At 33.1% G+C, this 17,142-nt stretch overlaps 1 protein-coding gene and 1 long non-coding RNA gene across 2 annotated transcripts in view; both read right to left on the bottom strand.

The window, feature by feature from the left end:
• The window catches only part of LOC115237334 (tyrosine-protein kinase transmembrane receptor Ror), a 50,869-nt gene extending 45,000 nt beyond the window's left edge, over positions 1 to 5,869 (bottom strand). Inside the window, exon 1 of the mRNA XM_029810319.1 lies at positions 5,775 to 5,869. The gene's annotated coding sequence lies outside the window, so the exon portion shown is untranslated. The remainder of the gene's footprint in view (positions 1 to 5,774) is intronic.
• A 9,158-nt stretch (positions 5,870 to 15,027) lies between these two features.
• LOC115237320 overlaps positions 15,028 to 17,142 on the bottom strand; it is a 191,321-nt gene continuing 189,206 nt past the window's right edge. The window contains exon 2 of the long non-coding RNA XR_003884331.1: positions 15,028 to 15,710. This is a non-coding gene — a long non-coding RNA (uncharacterized LOC115237320). The remainder of the gene's footprint in view (positions 15,711 to 17,142) is intronic.

The following is a 17,142-nucleotide window of genomic DNA, read 5'->3' as shown; positions in this document are numbered from 1 at the left end:
AATAAAAGCACAAATAACATCATTCATAAAGAGATAACTTCTTTAAGATCGTTATAAAAAAAAACTTGATTTTTTACATTTTAGATAGTTGAATGTACACACAATTCATTCGATATTATAGAAATATTACATATTTAGATATCAGAGAATTTTATGAAAAAGTCCTCTGAAAACCATGTGTGGATTAGCTGTCTAATTAAATATAGCAAAAAAATTTGATTTCTCTAGGATATGCTGAAAGTTGGAGTTTCTCGATGTATGAAAATGCGCCAATGTAAATTGCATAAATATCAACCGCGACACGCGTGTGTCAACTGCGGCTGGCAATTTTCGACGCCGGGTGGCGCGTATGAAATTAGCGGCGTGTAGACTGGCAAGATGAAAATACGTACACCGCCTGTGGTGTTCTGCACAGTGCTTCAGTTGACTGCACTTTATCTACCCGCTATGTAAAGTAATTCTATGCATTTTGAAGCGGCGCCGCGTTTATCAGCTGGTTGAAGCAAAACGCGCTCTTTTCATTTTCAGCGCGCTGTACGCGGTGACATGCGCGCGTGCATTCTTAACTCGGTGACGCGCGATAAAATTGCATACATTTACGTACGTAAACGGGATGCTGCGCTCTTATCTATTGGCGCATCCTAACGACATCTTCGCGCTGTCTCGCTGTGTGATAAAGAAAAGAAAATTCTATAGAAGGTTATATGGCATGAAGTTAAATAAAATCGAGATCTTTAGCATTAAACACGAAGATTATGGTGTTTATCATTTTATGTATATATGTGATACAAAATATTTATGTTTAAAAAAATGCAAATTTATTATTTGTACAAAATCTTGAATAAGCTTGCCAAATTTGACTTGGCAAATATCCGATTTTACGCTTTTTAATAATTCAAACATTGATATACAGTTTGCTATCCTGCGGCAGAGAATGCCGATGGCAAAGATTGACAAATGGGTTAGAACATGCACGACGTACACTCGTGATACATAATAGCATATGCAACTCTACTAATTACGCGGCTCGGTCCCTCGTAGCGCACGATGTTTGTTCCATGAGTAGGATATTATTGGGCGAATATATATTGCGCATTCACGTACTGATTAAGCTTGCGATCGCCGACATAGATTTGCCATTATATTCTAATAATTCAGCGAGATGCGCTTAAATTTTAAACCAGAGAATAAAAGTTTTCTTCTTTTTATAAGAGAATGAATTGAGATATAGCATAAATGCTTTGCTTTAAATTAAAATAATAATATAAATAAAAGCACAAATAACATCATTCATAAAGAGATAACTTCTTTAAGATCGTTATAAAAAAAAACTTGATTTTTTACATTTTAGATAGTTGAATGTACACACAATTCATTCGATATTATAGAAATATTACATATTTAGATATCAGAGAATTTTATGAAATGTAAAACACAGTATTAAAGGAAAATGTAATCTATAAGATTTCTTCGAAAGAAACGCGAAAGATTTGTAAGGAAAATGTGCGTTGGAAAACGTTAACACTTCGTCGCACCGACGGTATTACGTCACTTCCTTCGTTGGCCATTTCAAGCAGGTAGAAGACCTTCTCAGACGAGGATTAGGAGGTTGCAGGGTTTCTATAAATAATGCAACATTTAACCATCCCTTGCCCTCTTTCCTCCCACTGCTCAACGGCGATCCCGCACCTTAATGTCGGAGACAACATTTTAAGTGGTAGAGCTTGTTTCCCGCTCGCCTGCTTGGAAAGTTAAAGTTAATGCTGAAAGGAAATGTACAAATTGTAGAATAAAACATCATAATGGACCGAGTATTCTCACACATAAAAAAATTTCAGATTTTTTTAATTCTCATATTCTTATTATCTTTTTGTCAATTTGTTTGCATAAAATATATATAGATATATGTATTTCAATTTTTTTTTAATTTTCTTATATGACAATTATATTTATTACTGTTTCTTTACAATTCGTAAATCAATTCATATTTCAATATAAACAAAATGTAAAAATGCTTAACTAATTTTTTATTATTAAGAAAATTATATTATTAACAAAATTTTACATTAAATATGATCGCTCAAAATAACTCTTATATTAGAAATAACATTCAATATAGGTATAATATGTGACGCTAAAAATGATGAGAATATACACACATACATAAATCGTTACAATTTAATTCTGTAATTTTCGCTCATATATCGTTTCGTTTTATGCGTAGGCGTTTTATTGGTAAGCAATTCTTGAACAAGCTCGACAAACAATTGTTGAGTGATTTATCAATGTCAATCGTATTTTTGTTACCTATTACGGTGCCTATTACTATTAAATAACGATTTCAATTACGTCGTGATTGGAAACTGGCAAATGCAAAAGTTTATCGAATATGGCCTTCATTTTCAAGCCAATAACATGTTGTTTCAATATATTAAAATATTCAACATTCATTGGGAAGTAATGCACGCCGTCACATTTATATCTAAATTAGAGATAAATAATTGATTATTGATTGATTATTACGACTGATGCGGTTATAGAAATTTCCGCCACCAATCGTGTACAAATAATCGCTAATAGATGAATTGATTAACACTTGATTTCGAATAATTATGTATCTGTATTCTTCTGTATTTGCATTTATATTTATATTTATTTCCATATTATATTCGCATGAATATATATATATATATAATAGTTTTTAAGGCAATGTAAACTTTTTCAATATGTGTATTATAGGTTCCCAACTTTATACTTTATTAAAAATTCCATTTCTATAATTGGATTCTTTTTCAATCGAGCGATTGCGATAATCGTATGATTATGAGGGCGTTTCCAGAAGGGAGATTTATTCTTGCTTAACATCCTGTATAGAGAAACGGCTACTCGTAGAAGCGCGAAACCAACCGGGTATCGATATTAATGGAGCTATGTCACATTTAGGGTCGAATAATGTAATAGCGATCGCATTGGAGAAATACATGTCGAGATTGTGTGCATACGCAAATACAAAGGCACGCACTCACACACAAATGCTCATACGCAGCGAGCCGCATGTGTCAGTCGTGTTATCGGTATCAGGACCATAATGTGTCACCACGATCGACTAGGATGTGTATTTTCAATCGCGGCGAACCCATTACCGTGTCATTATGTCGTGATGTAATGATGTAAACTAATGTCACGTGTAGGTGCGTAAACGTGATATTTCGGGTTATGGCGTAAAGCCAAAGTTGTACAACGGCAAACTTGAGTATGGCGTCTTGGTTAGAATAATGTAATTAAATCTGATCGTCGTGAATTTATGGTTATTGCAATTTTACTTATCCAAATATGATCTAACACGAAATGTATCATATTACCGTAGTTTAATTATGCAGGTACAAAATCAAACTCCAAGTTCAAGAGTGTGGTTGAGATAGATCAATCTTTCATCTTCGTAGATTTATGATGATAATTATAATTTATTTAGACGAATTGTACTTTAATATTGCTTAACGTACTTTTTACATTTTATAAATATATTGCGTGCTTTCGGTATGCTTTATAAAATGTCAAAACGCTTTAAAAATTATAAAAATTGTTTCATCGTTTATAAGTATTTAATATATGAAACTTTATGAAAAATATTTTATTCGTGATAATAATTCTCACGCGCAGTATAAGTAAAAATTCCGTGGCATTAAGATCGTATATAGTTTTATATAGATCTCTGAAATATTTCTTGAGTACGACTACGCGAGAAACATATAAATTCCAATGAAACAGCTAAAGATATATGTGCTATCTTGGAAGCAAGATGTCGCATGCGCGTTTTATGGCATGTAATTTCAATAACGACGAGTGTATTATCGTATCGGAATACACCGCAGTAAATCTATGCACTACTATCAACTCGTATGTCATTTGTGTATCCGAGCATGAAGAAAATCATATATAATGACATAGTAATATTAAACGAAATACAATTTATGCATCATAAAATACTGTTATATAGATCTAAGAATATTAGTCATCAATAAGCTTTTTTATTTTCTCAGTCGTTTATAATTTAAAAATTAATAATATCTTTTAATTAAGAAAAATTGATTTTTGTCTTTCCACTCGCAACATAGATTTCGATATTCAATTTTCTAACCGATCAAACTGATTTATAGCGACAAGACGTCAATATCGATTTCTTGAGAAGAGAAAATTGCAGAAGTCTCAAACTCCGTAGAAAGTGCGCGACTTTTCTATTCGACAGTAAAAGATTTTCATGAAAAAGAAGAAGAAACGTTAACAGGAAATTAAAAAGATATATTACATATTCGAGCTAGCAATATCCCGTATGTAGAGAGTGCTCTCCAGAACCACCGAATGACATTTTAAGCACCTATCCTTCGACGAATTGGGAACTTTTCCTCTCTGCCCGACGCTGATTTCGATATTAAATTTTCCAGTGTAACGACAAAACTGATTTATTGCGACGGGACGTCGATATCGACTCCTCGTGGAAAGAAAATCGCACAGCGCGAGCAGCATCGCGGAAATTGCGCGACTTTTCTACTCGACGTCCCGAGTGCGAAGGGACATTCCCGAGATGGGAATTTTCAAATATATTTTCATCCCGTTGTAAACTTACACACCGAAAAGCCTGTCGGAAGCTACTTCGCAATCGCTGCCCGAGGAAAGCGCGGATATGAAATTTGAACTACGGAATTTCGATTGGCTCTATCGACGCGTCCTTCGCAAATTAGCTTAGTCGTGGAGAGGATGGGAGGGGGCGGAGAATTCAAATTTAATCATGCGGCAGCCTTTACAGTTCCACGGGACTTGCCTACACGGGAAGTGGCATTATTAGCTTTCGAATCGAACCAATCAAGTCGCTTCCTTATTAAGCCCCGCGGGGTTCCTCTTCCCTTGTCCTTATCTTGGTTTTCCGTTATACAGTAAGAACGAATCTGTGAAATATCTTTCGTTCCCTTCATAATATTTTTCTCTTTTTGTACGATATCTGGCCGACTTTCTTTCTTTCGATTATATATTTCCTTCGAAATAAATATTATTATACCTTTTTTTTTTTTTAGATCGCTATGAAAGAGATTTTGAAAAGTTTGAGTAAATTGTGCGTTTCTAATAATATCATAACATTTATATTTAATTTTCTAATCTTTAGCTGGAAATATTATATTGTTATTAACAATTTTTTTTTTTTTTTTAATTTCGATATTAAAACATTTTTCTGGAAAAAAATTTTCCATTTAAGCAAAATTGTTGTATTTTTTATATTTTTATTAGGATGTATTTTCTTCCATCTCTCACGCAGGAAATATACATATAAATTTTGTTTTGTTGAATAATAATAAAAAATAAGTATAACTAACGATATGATAATTAATTATAATGAAATGTATATATGAATCAGAATCCGTTAATATTGCTAATCGCGTTCTACTCGATCAGGATAAGCCAATTATCCGAACAGATACTTTGACGCGATTCAACGAAGTATTCTCATTTCGTCCTTTGTTTTTAAGTCCTCACAAAAAAGAATGCGATAGTATGTGTATGTGAAAGTGTAACGCAATTAAAAAGGGTCGGTTTCTTGCTTGTCTCGGCAATTTCGCCCGGATACAGGTAGGAAGTCTTCGGTCATCGTTGATGGACGCGATCGATAGCAATTTTAATTGCTAATTAAGCACGGTGCTAGTTAGACGGATATATGTTCTGCATTTAATCCCGCGATAAGACGATAAGAGAATAGGGGTTGTAGATAGATATATAACACTCACCCGTTACTGGTCGAGTCGAAAACATCGTTGTAGTCCTCGTCCGTGCTGTAGTCCTGTACGTCAGTATCCGAATCCTCAATATCGCCATTTCCACCTGTAAAAAGAAAATCGATTTATTTTTATCAATCCAATAATATGATTATTTAACATAGTTACGTTTAATAGGAAACGTATAATATATGAAATTAATGTTGAAATATTGATTTCCTAACTTTTCCTAAACATTTTAATAGATTTTCTAAAATTATGGTTTTAATATTTTTTAATCTATGCTATAAGATATGATCATTTAAATTTAACAAATTAGGAAGCTAAAGCTCTCTTGAGAGATTCTGTATAATTTTCCATTTGCCGGTGCTCGTTGTTCAAATGTTCAATCTAAATGGTCGCGGCCGTTAAATAAAGTCTGAAATATTCTTGTACTAATAAAATGGCAATTAGCGTTCTTATGGTTTTGCGGTTTGTTGGCAAAGTTCGTTGTGAAACGAACCGTTATCGATTAAATATTGATGTTAAATCAAAAGTGGATCAAGCTCAACTGAAGGATTAAATTAATTCTCAAGCACACATTTTCAATCAATTTGACCGTCGTAAAACTTGCCCTATTATTACAATGATCAAATTTCATTTGATTGTGAGCGTAAATATTTTAGAAAATATTAAAAAGAACAAGAAATCATTTTTTATCTTATCTTTGTTAATATCTTATTATAATTTTATTTTCTATTTTCTATTTTATTTTCTATTTTCTTTTTAATTATTCAAATAGATAGTAATTTTGTGTGCGTCTAAACTTAAAAAAACAAGTAATTAACTAACTATTATATAAAGCTTACAAAATAAATCCTGATTTTTATTGCAGCGTACACACGTTTGTTTTAATAAAAATAATTCTTAACCATTTGATTCCACAGAAACTCCACAGAAACGACCTGCTCTTTATCATCATTTTCATGTCAGATTAACGATTTTTCCAGCGTTCCTATGCTGAGAAGATTCACAGGAGTTAACGCGTCGAATTCTCGACATTCCGCCGATTAAATTACAGCCGGCACAACGGATATATTTGCCGATGTTGGAGGGTAATCTCCGTGCACACAATTATAACTTACTCGCACGTCTTCCGTATCCTAATATATTTGGCTAGACGGTGCCGTCAACAAATGATATCATCGGTCGACGGTGTTACGAGATTAATTTGTGAATCATGATTAAGGTCGGCACGCTCCCGAGTTGTTAGCACGATAATGAGTAATCCGCCAGCAAAAGTTTAATATGGAATCTCACCGAGATGTGTGTATGATACACGTATTGCCTATTATATTACGACTGACCATATTGCCTATTATATTATGACCGAAGAGCTGACGCAAATAATAATCCAAAACTATCCATATTTATAAACGTGTCATATCTCTAAAAAAATTGTTAGCGCCGTAGATGACATACAAAAGATACTCGTGAAAAACTTTTTTCCAAAAATATGTCGTTCTAAAATACAAAATATAAATCCGTCCTAGAATAATTTTTTGGTTTGTCATATTTGACATGTAATCCCGTTTTATTAGAATGAAACATATATGCTACATTCATCGACAAACACTTCAAAATAATTTGTTTTTGAGTTGCATACTCTGAGCCATCGACTTGATTATATAGTCCATCACGTTGGAATGACAATAAAATATTTTTTGCCTATTGCCCCCAGAACGTGCTTTATCGTCGATAGACTGCGACGCTGGGATTTTTGATCGGATACAGAGAAGTTTTGCAAATATTGGTACGGGAAAAATACGAATTTTATTCGGTGTGTATCTGCAATGCGTCCCGTTCGTATTGTAAAGTGACGTTTAACTTCGAATTTCATCCGTGCCGCGAGTTTTTCGGCGAGCGCATGATAAAAAATCTATTCAAAATAAATATGAAAAAATCTCTGGCCGATGTAAAATAAAAGCACGCGCGGTATATATGACAAATATCGACGAGCAGTTCGCATCTCTATTTCTATATCGAGATTGTAATATTGATTGACAAAGCCGTGTGACGTTTTTAATATATGAAATATGTAGGAGACGTACATACAATATATATCGGTATAGATTTTCCGATTGTGCAATCAGTGACGAAGTACTCTATAAATCAATTGCGGTCTACACATAAATCTATTTGAGGTAAACACGAGTAAAAATTTATGTACTTTTTTTTATTAATTTTTGTTTATATGGATTTTTAATATCAAGTACAGAATATTAAAGAATTTATATTTCGCTAAATGTTTCACAGCAGTGCAAAAAATTTTAAAGTTATAAGTATTGAATTTTTATTCTGATACAAATATTTTTGCGTATACCTTACAATAAATGGTACGACAAACGTCAAATTAATTGTTTAATAAGATTAAATAAAAAAATTGTAATTATTTAAAATAATTACAATACATAGAATGTTTAAAGGAAAATTGAATAGGATGAGTCGTATTTCGTTATTAATTAACAAATGGAGATTTTTTAAATATTCTACTAAAAATATTGACAGAAATAAAGGAAGTGCAAATATTCTGGAATTTCGAAAATCTTCCTCTTCATTTCGAATTAGTGGGTTGATAATATCGTAGAGATGATGAGATTTACTGCACCATGTAAATTGTTGCAGGATTCAGTGTTTTAACGTGCTCACTAACATTGGAAATATAGTACATTTATGTTAAAAACACAGGGACATATTTTCCATCATAGTCCTCTTTTAATGTTTATTTTTATTGCCACTCTATCAATGTCACAATTTTGGAATAAAATTTAAAATATCTGAATATCACGCAGAGAAACAAATATTAAAGCAACATTTTACTTTTATGGAATATTATATTTATGCTTGACAACAACTGCATTGTAATAAAGAAACTTTTTAATAGTTGGAGCAAAAAAATTATTTTTTAAAACAAAAAATAGCAAAAAAATTTTAGCAAAATATTTCCATATACATATAATTTATTATATTCTGATAATTTGACTTAGATAATTTAATATATCTGGTCGCCGAATGCTACCGCCAAAATCCTGCATCCTTTAATAACTTCTAATTTCGGTGAATATTCGCCTGGTGTCGCGCGCGAATATTTTCCGTGTCGGTGCATATGAATCGACCCGTGTGTGAATCGCAGGGACATTGCTTTTTTTAATTACAGCGCGACTGCGGCTGTGCAATTTATGGAAACGCTGCTGCGCTGCATAAAACACTATCGGGCCGAGAATTGCATTCGTACTTTTTCGTACCGTTCTGAATTTAACTTTGTATCTGTAGAAAAAGTTACCGTATGGTCAATCAATCAATCTCTCTCTTAACATTTATTTTTTATGATTTCAATTTATATCCTTAACACATATCTGAAAGATAAGTACTTACATGTGAAAAACAAGTCACCATGATTTACGATATGATTTATGGTTGTCCATACAAAAATATTGGACATTTCGTTGTAGCAATCGTGAGCGTCTCTCCCATTGCTTCTCCTCGATGTGCTGACTGCCGTCAGTATAACAACCGCAACCTACATGCACTGTACGGAAACCATTTGGGCCAAGTGTCTGGTTACGTGGTATGCGTCCCTCGTGAAAACGAATGCCCGTATGGAAAAAGAGAGGGACTGTGCGCGTGTGTCCACATATGGGACGTGCTGCACTACTCGTGGGAGAGGACCAATAAAATCGAACATCATTGTAGTCACCGTTCCTGTATGTTTTTTTCCCATGCGCTTTTTCTCTTTCTTCCCCGGAAAAAGCCACGGAAACCTAAGAATACAATTTTAATCCAATCGCAAAGCGAATACAATACAATGCGTATGGCATGCCGATGAAAATTTTTCACACAATTTACGTTTTTTATCGATACATTTTTTGAGAAATTCACAGTCAATATTTTTTCATCACAATTTTTTATTAAATTTCGTTTTTTCGTTATTACTTTATTTTTTCATATTAAATCGCAATAATTAAAATCATGCCAGAATAAAATCTAAATAATATTAAATTTATTAATAATTGATACATAAATAAAAAACAAATTTCCTCTAAATTGCTTGAAGAGAATAGATAGATAAATTAATATGTCTAATTGGTGACAGATAATTTTGAAACCCGTTATATGTGTGAATACACACGTGTGAAAGACGATAAGACGTGTTGTTGCGTCATAACTTTCATAAAATATGTGTTGAGTGGTAAGATTAATCAACCTTCATACGTCATCGAAACATTGCTCTCTCGGGCGCGGTGTCTAAACGAAATTTCAATTTCTCGTAGACGGCTGGCTGGCGTGAAACAAAGCAGGTCGGACCGTGTGTGTCAGAACCAGACTGACACGCGCGCTCCGCGCTCACAACATTGGCATCCCACCAACGGCGGCACATCACCAGAGCCGTCATTATGCATTCGGGGTACAGGTTTAAACAAAACCTCGCCCACATGTAGCCGCGGGCGCCTTGACATGACATGGTTAATTCCGACACGACGATAATTAGTCGGCATTTGGTATTCATTGACGCGCGCGCACCGACTTTTTGCGCATTTTGCAACGGATCGGAAATTATGGCACGGGTGCATAATTGTCGACGTACTTCGACAATCTTGTGTATAATAGTCGGTGGTACTAGTTTCGTTTTATGTATGTTTGTGTACTGCAAATATTAAGGTCTTTTAAATCATACATCACGTTAACTTAAAATGTTAAGTAATACTTATTATCTTATTGTTAGCAATACACATGCGCGTATTTATATGGCATAAAGTTAAATAAAATCGAGACCTTTAGCATTAAACACGAAGATTATGGTGTTTATCATTTTATGTATATATGTGATACAAAATATTTATGTTTAAAAAAATGCAAATTTATTATTTGTACAAAATCTTGAATAAGCTTGCCAAATTTGACTTGGCAAATATCCGATTTTACGCTTTTTAATAATTCAAACATTGATATACAGTTTGCTATCCTGCGGCAGAGAATGCCGATGGCAAAGATTGACAAATGGGTTAGAACATGCACGACGTACACTCGTGATACATAATAGCATATGCAACTCTACTAATTACGCGGCTCGGTCCCTCGTAGCGCACGATGTTTGTTCCATGAGTAGGATATTATTGGGCGAATATATATTGCGCATTCACGTACTGATTAAGCTTGCGATCGCCGACATAGATTTGCCATTATATTCTAATAATTCAGCGAGATGCGCTTAAATTTTAAACCAGAGAATAAAAGTTTTCTTCTTTTTATAAGAGAATGAATTGAGATATAGCATAAATGCTTTGCTTTAAATTAAAATAATAATATAAATAAAAGCACAAATAACATCATTCATAAAGAGATAACTTCTTTAAGATCGTTATAAAAAAAAACTTGATTTTTTACATTTTAGATAGTTGAATGTACACACAATTCATTCGATATTATAGAAATATTACATATTTAGATACCAGAGAATTTTATGAAATGTAAAACACAGTATTAAAGGAAAATGTAATCTATAAGATTTCTTCGAAAGAGACGCGAAAGATTTGTAAGGAAAATGTGCGTTGGAAAACGTTAACACTTCGTCGCACCGACGGTATTACGTCACTTCCTTCGTTGGCCATTTCAAGCAGGTAGAAGACCTTCTCAGACGAGGATTAGGAGGTTGCAGGGTTTCTATAAATAATGCAACATTTAACCATCCCTTGCCCTCTTTCCTCCCACTGCTCAACGGCGATCCCGCACCTTAATGTCGGAGACAACATTTTAAGTGGTAGAGCTTGTTTCCCGCTCGCCTGCTTGGAAAGTTAAAGTTAATGCTGAAAGGAAATGTACAAATTGTAGAATAAAACATCATAATGGACCGAGTATTCTCACACATAAAAAAATTTCAGATTTTTTTAATTCTCATATTCTTATTATCTTTTTGTCAATTTGTTTGCATAAAATATATATAGATATATGTATTTCAATTTTTTTTTAATTTTCTTATATGACAATTATATTTATTACTGTTTCTTTACAATTCGTAAATCAATTCATATTTCAATATAAACAAAATGTAAAAATGCTTAACTAATTTTTTATTATTAAGAAAATTATATTATTAACAAAATTTTACATTAAATATGATCGCTCAAAATAACTCTTATATTAGAAATAACATTCAATATAGGTATAATATGTGACGCTAAAAATGATGAGAATATACACACATACATAAATCGTTACAATTTAATTCTGTAATTTTCGCTCATATATCGTTTCGTTTTATGCGTAGGCGTTTTATTGGTAAGCAATTCTTGAACAAGCTCGACAAACAATTGTTGAGTGATTTATCAATGTCAATCGTATTTTTGTTACCTATTACGGTGCCTATTACTATTAAATAACGATTTCAATTACGTCGTGATTGGAAACTGGCAAATGCAAAAGTTTATCGAATATGGCCTTCATTTTCAAGCCAATAACATGTTGTTTCAATATATTAAAATATTCAACATTCATTGGGAAGTAATGCACGCCGTCACATTTATATCTAAATTAGAGATAAATAATTGATTATTGATTGATTATTACGACTGATGCGGTTATAGAAATTTCCGCCACCAATCGTGTACAAATAATCGCTAATAGATGAATTGATTAACACTTGATTTCGAATAATTATGTATCTGTATTCTTCTGTATTTGCATTTATATTTATATTTATTTCCATATTATATTCGCATGAATATATATATATATATAATAGTTTTTAAGGCAATGTAAACTTTTTCAATATGTGTATTATAGGTTCCCAACTTTATACTTTATTAAAAATTCCATTTCTATAATTGGATTCTTTTTCAATCGAGCGATTGCGATAATCGTATGATTATGAGGGCGTTTCCAGAAGGGAGATTTATTCTTGCTTAACATCCTGTATAGAGAAACGGCTACTCGTAGAAGCGCGAAACCAACCGGGTATCGATATTAATGGAGCTATGTCACATTTAGGGTCGAATAATGTAATAGCGATCGCATTGGAGAAATACATGTCGAGATTGTGTGCATACGCAAATACAAAGGCACGCACTCACACACAAATGCTCATACGCAGCGAGCCGCATGTGTCAGTCGTGTTATCGGTATCAGGACCATAATGTGTCACCACGATCGACTAGGATGTGTATTTTCAATCGCGGCGAACCCATTACCGTGTCATTATGTCGTGATGTAATGATGTAAACTAATGTCACGTGTAGGTGCGTAAACGTGATATTTCGGGTTATGGCGTAAAGCCAAAGTTGTACAACGGCAAACTTGAGTATGGCGTCTTGGTTAGAATAATGTAATTAAATCTGATCGTCGTGAATTTATGGTTATTGCAATTTTACTTATCCAAATATGATCTAACACGAAATGTATCATATTACCGTAGTTTAATTATGCAGGTACAAAATCAAACTCCAAGTTCAAGAGTGTGGTTGAGATAGATCAATCTTTCATCTTCGTAGATTTATGATGATAATTATAATTTATTTAGACGAATTGTACTTTAATATTGCTTAACGTACTTTTTACATTTTATAAATATATTGCGTGCTTTCGGTATGCTTTATAAAATGTCAAAACGCTTTAAAAATTATAAAAATTGTTTCATCGTTTATAAGTATTTAATATATGAAACTTTATGAAAAATATTTTATTCGTGATAATAATTCTCACGCGCAGTATAAGTAAAAATTCCGTGGCATTAAGATCGTATATAGTTTTATATAGATCTCTGAAATATTTCTTGAGTACGACTACGCGAGAAACATATAAATTCCAATGAAACAGCTAAAGATATATGTGCTATCTTGGAAGCAAGATGTCGCATGCGCGTTTTATGGCATGTAATTTCAATAACGACGAGTGTATTATCGTATCGGAATACACCGCAGTAAATCTATGCACTACTATCAACTCGTATGTCATTTGTGTATCCGAGCATGAAGAAAATCATATATAATGACATAGTAATATTAAACAAAATACAATTTATGCATCATAAAATACTGTTATATAGATCTAAGAATATTAGTCATCAATAAGCTTTTTTATTTTCTCAGTCGTTTATAATTTAAAAATTAATAATATCTTTTAATTAAGAAAAATTGATTTTTGTCTTTCCACTCGCAACATAGATTTCGATATTCAATTTTCTAACCGATCAAACTGATTTATAGCGACGAGACGTCAATATCGATTTCTTGAGAAGAAAAAATTGCAGAAGTCTCAAACTCCGTAGAAAGTGCGCGACTTTTCTATTCGACAGTAAAAGATTTTCATGAAAAAGAAGAAGAAACGTTAACAGGAAATTAAAAAGATATATTACATATTCGAGCTAGCAATATCCCGTATGTAGAGAGTGCTCTCCAGAACCACCGAATGACATTTTAAGCACCTATCCTTCGACGAATTGGGAACTTTTCCTCTCTGCCCGACGCTGATTTCGATATTAAATTTTCCAGTGTAACGACAAAACTGATTTATTGCGACGGGACGTCGATATCGACTCCTCGTGGAAAGAAAATCGCACAGCGCGAGCAGCATCGCGGAAATTGCGCGACTTTTCTACTCGACGTCCCGAGTGCGAAGGGACATTCCCGAGATGGGAATTTTCAAATATATTTTCATCCCGTTGTAAACTTACACACCGAAAAGCCTGTCGGAAGCTACTTCGCAATCGCTGCCCGAGGAAAGCGCGGATATGAAATTTGAACTACGGAATTTCGATTGGCTCTATCGACGCGTCCTTCGCAAATTAGCTTAGTCGTGGAGAGGATGGGAGGGGGCGGAGAATTCAAATTTAATCATGCGGCAGCCTTTACAGTTCCACGGGACTTGCCTACACGGGAAGTGGCATTATTAGCTTTCGAATCGAACCAATCAAGTCGCTTCCTTATTAAGCCCCGCGGGGTTCCTCTTCCCTTGTCCTTATCTTGGTTTTCCGTTATACAGTAAGAACGAATCTGTGAAATATCTTTCGTTCCCTTCATAATATTTTTCTCTTTTTGTACGATATCTGGCCGACTTTCTTTCTTTCGATTATATATTTCCTTCGAAATAAATATTATTATACCTTTTTTTTTTTTTAGATCGCTATGAAAGAGATTTTGAAAAGTTTGAGTAAATTGTGCGTTTCTAATAATATCATAACATTTATATTTAATTTTCTAATCTTTAGCTGGAAATATTATATTGTTATTAACAATTTTTTTTTTTTTTTTAATTTCGATATTAAAACATTTTTCTGGAAAAAAATTTTCCATTTAAGCAAAATTGTTGTATTTTTTATATTTTTATTAGGATGTATTTTCTTCCATCTCTCACGCAGGAAATATACATATAAATTTTGTTTTGTTGAATAATAATAAAAAATAAGTATAACTAACGATATGATAATTAATTATAATGAAATGTATATATGAATCAGAATCCGTTAATATTGCTAATCGCGTTCTACTCGATCAGGATAAGCCAATTATCCGAACAGATACTTTGACGCGATTCAACGAAGTATTCTCATTTCGTCCTTTGTTTTTAAGTCCTCACAAAAAAGAATGCGATAGTATGTGTATGTGAAAGTGTAACGCAATTAAAAAGGGTCGGTTTCTTGCTTGTCTCGGCAATTTCGCCCGGATACAGGTAGGAAGTCTTCGGTCATCGTTGATGGACGCGATCGATAGCAATTTTAATTGCTAATTAAGCACGGTGCTAGTTAGACGGATATATGTTCTGCATTTAATCCCGCGATAAGACGATAAGAGAATAGGGGTTGTAGATAGATATATAACACTCACCCGTTACTGGTCGAGTCGAAAACATCGTTGTAGTCCTCGTCCGTGCTGTAGTCCTGTACGTCAGTATCCGAATCCTCAATATCGCCATTTCCACCTGTAAAAAGAAAATCGATTTATTTTTATCAATCCAATAATATGATTATTTAACATAGTTACGTTTAATAGGAAACGTATAATATATGAAATTAATGTTGAAATATTGATTTCCTAACTTTTCCTAAACATTTTAATAGATTTTCTAAAATTATGGTTTTAATATTTTTTAATCTATGCTATAAGATATGATCATTTAAATTTAACAAATTAGGAAGCTAAAGCTCTCTTGAGAGATTCTGTATAATTTTCCATTTGCCGGTGCTCGTTGTTCAAATGTTCAATCTAAATGGTCGCGGCCGTTAAATAAAGTCTGAAATATTCTTGTACTAATAAAATGGCAATTAGCGTTCTTATGGTTTTGCGGTTTGTTGGCAAAGTTCGTTGTGAAACGAACCGTTATCGATTAAATATTGATGTTAAATCAAAAGTGGATCAAGCTCAACTGAAGGATTAAATTAATTCTCAAGCACACATTTTCAATCAATTTGACCGTCGTAAAACTTGCCCTATTATTACAATGATCAAATTTCATTTGATTGTGAGCGTAAATATTTTAGAAAATATTAAAAAGAACAAGAAATCATTTTTTATCTTATCTTTGTTAATATCTTATTATAATTTTATTTTCTATTTTCTATTTTATTTTCTATTTTCTTTTTAATTATTCAAATAGATAGTAATTTTGTGTGCGTCTAAACTTAAAAAAACAAGTAATTAACTAACTATTATATAAAGCTTACAAAATAAATCCTGATTTTTATTGCAGCGTACACACGTTTGTTTTAATAAAAATAATTCTTAACCATTTGATTCCACAGAAACTCCACAGAAACGACCTGCTCTTTATCATCATTTTCATGTCAGATTAACGATTTTTCCAGCGTTCCTATGCTGAGAAGATTCACAGGAGTTAACGCGTCGAATTCTCGACATTCCGCCGATTAAATTACAGCCGGCACAACGGATATATTTGCCGATGTTGGAGGGTAATCTCCGTGCACACAATTATAACTTACTCGCACGTCTTCCGTATCCTAATATATTTGGCTAGACGGTGCCGTCAACAAATGATATCATCGGTCGACGGTGTTACGAGATTAATTTGTGAATCATGATTAAGGTCGGCACGCTCCCGAGTTGTTAGCACGATAATGAGTAATCCGCCAGCAAAAGTTTAATATGGAATCTCACCGAGATGTGTGTATGATACACGTATTGCCTATTATATTACGACTGACCATATTGCCTATTATATTATGACCGAAGAGCTGACGCAAATAATAATCCAAAACTATCCATATTTATAAACGTGTCATATCTCTAAAAAAATTGTTAGCGCCGTAGATGACATACAAAAGATACTCGTGAAAAACTTTTTTCCAAAAATATGTCGTTCTAAAATACAAAATATAAATCCGTCCTAGAATAAT

Source organism: Formica exsecta, unplaced genomic scaffold, assembly GCF_003651465.1.
Source record: "Formica exsecta isolate Colony F162 unplaced genomic scaffold, ASM365146v1 scaffold290, whole genome shotgun sequence".
NCBI classification, from domain to species: domain Eukaryota; kingdom Metazoa; phylum Arthropoda; class Insecta; order Hymenoptera; family Formicidae; genus Formica; species Formica exsecta.
Note: the sequence above shows the minus strand (reverse complement) of the source record. Positions and strands in the feature narration are given on the sequence as shown.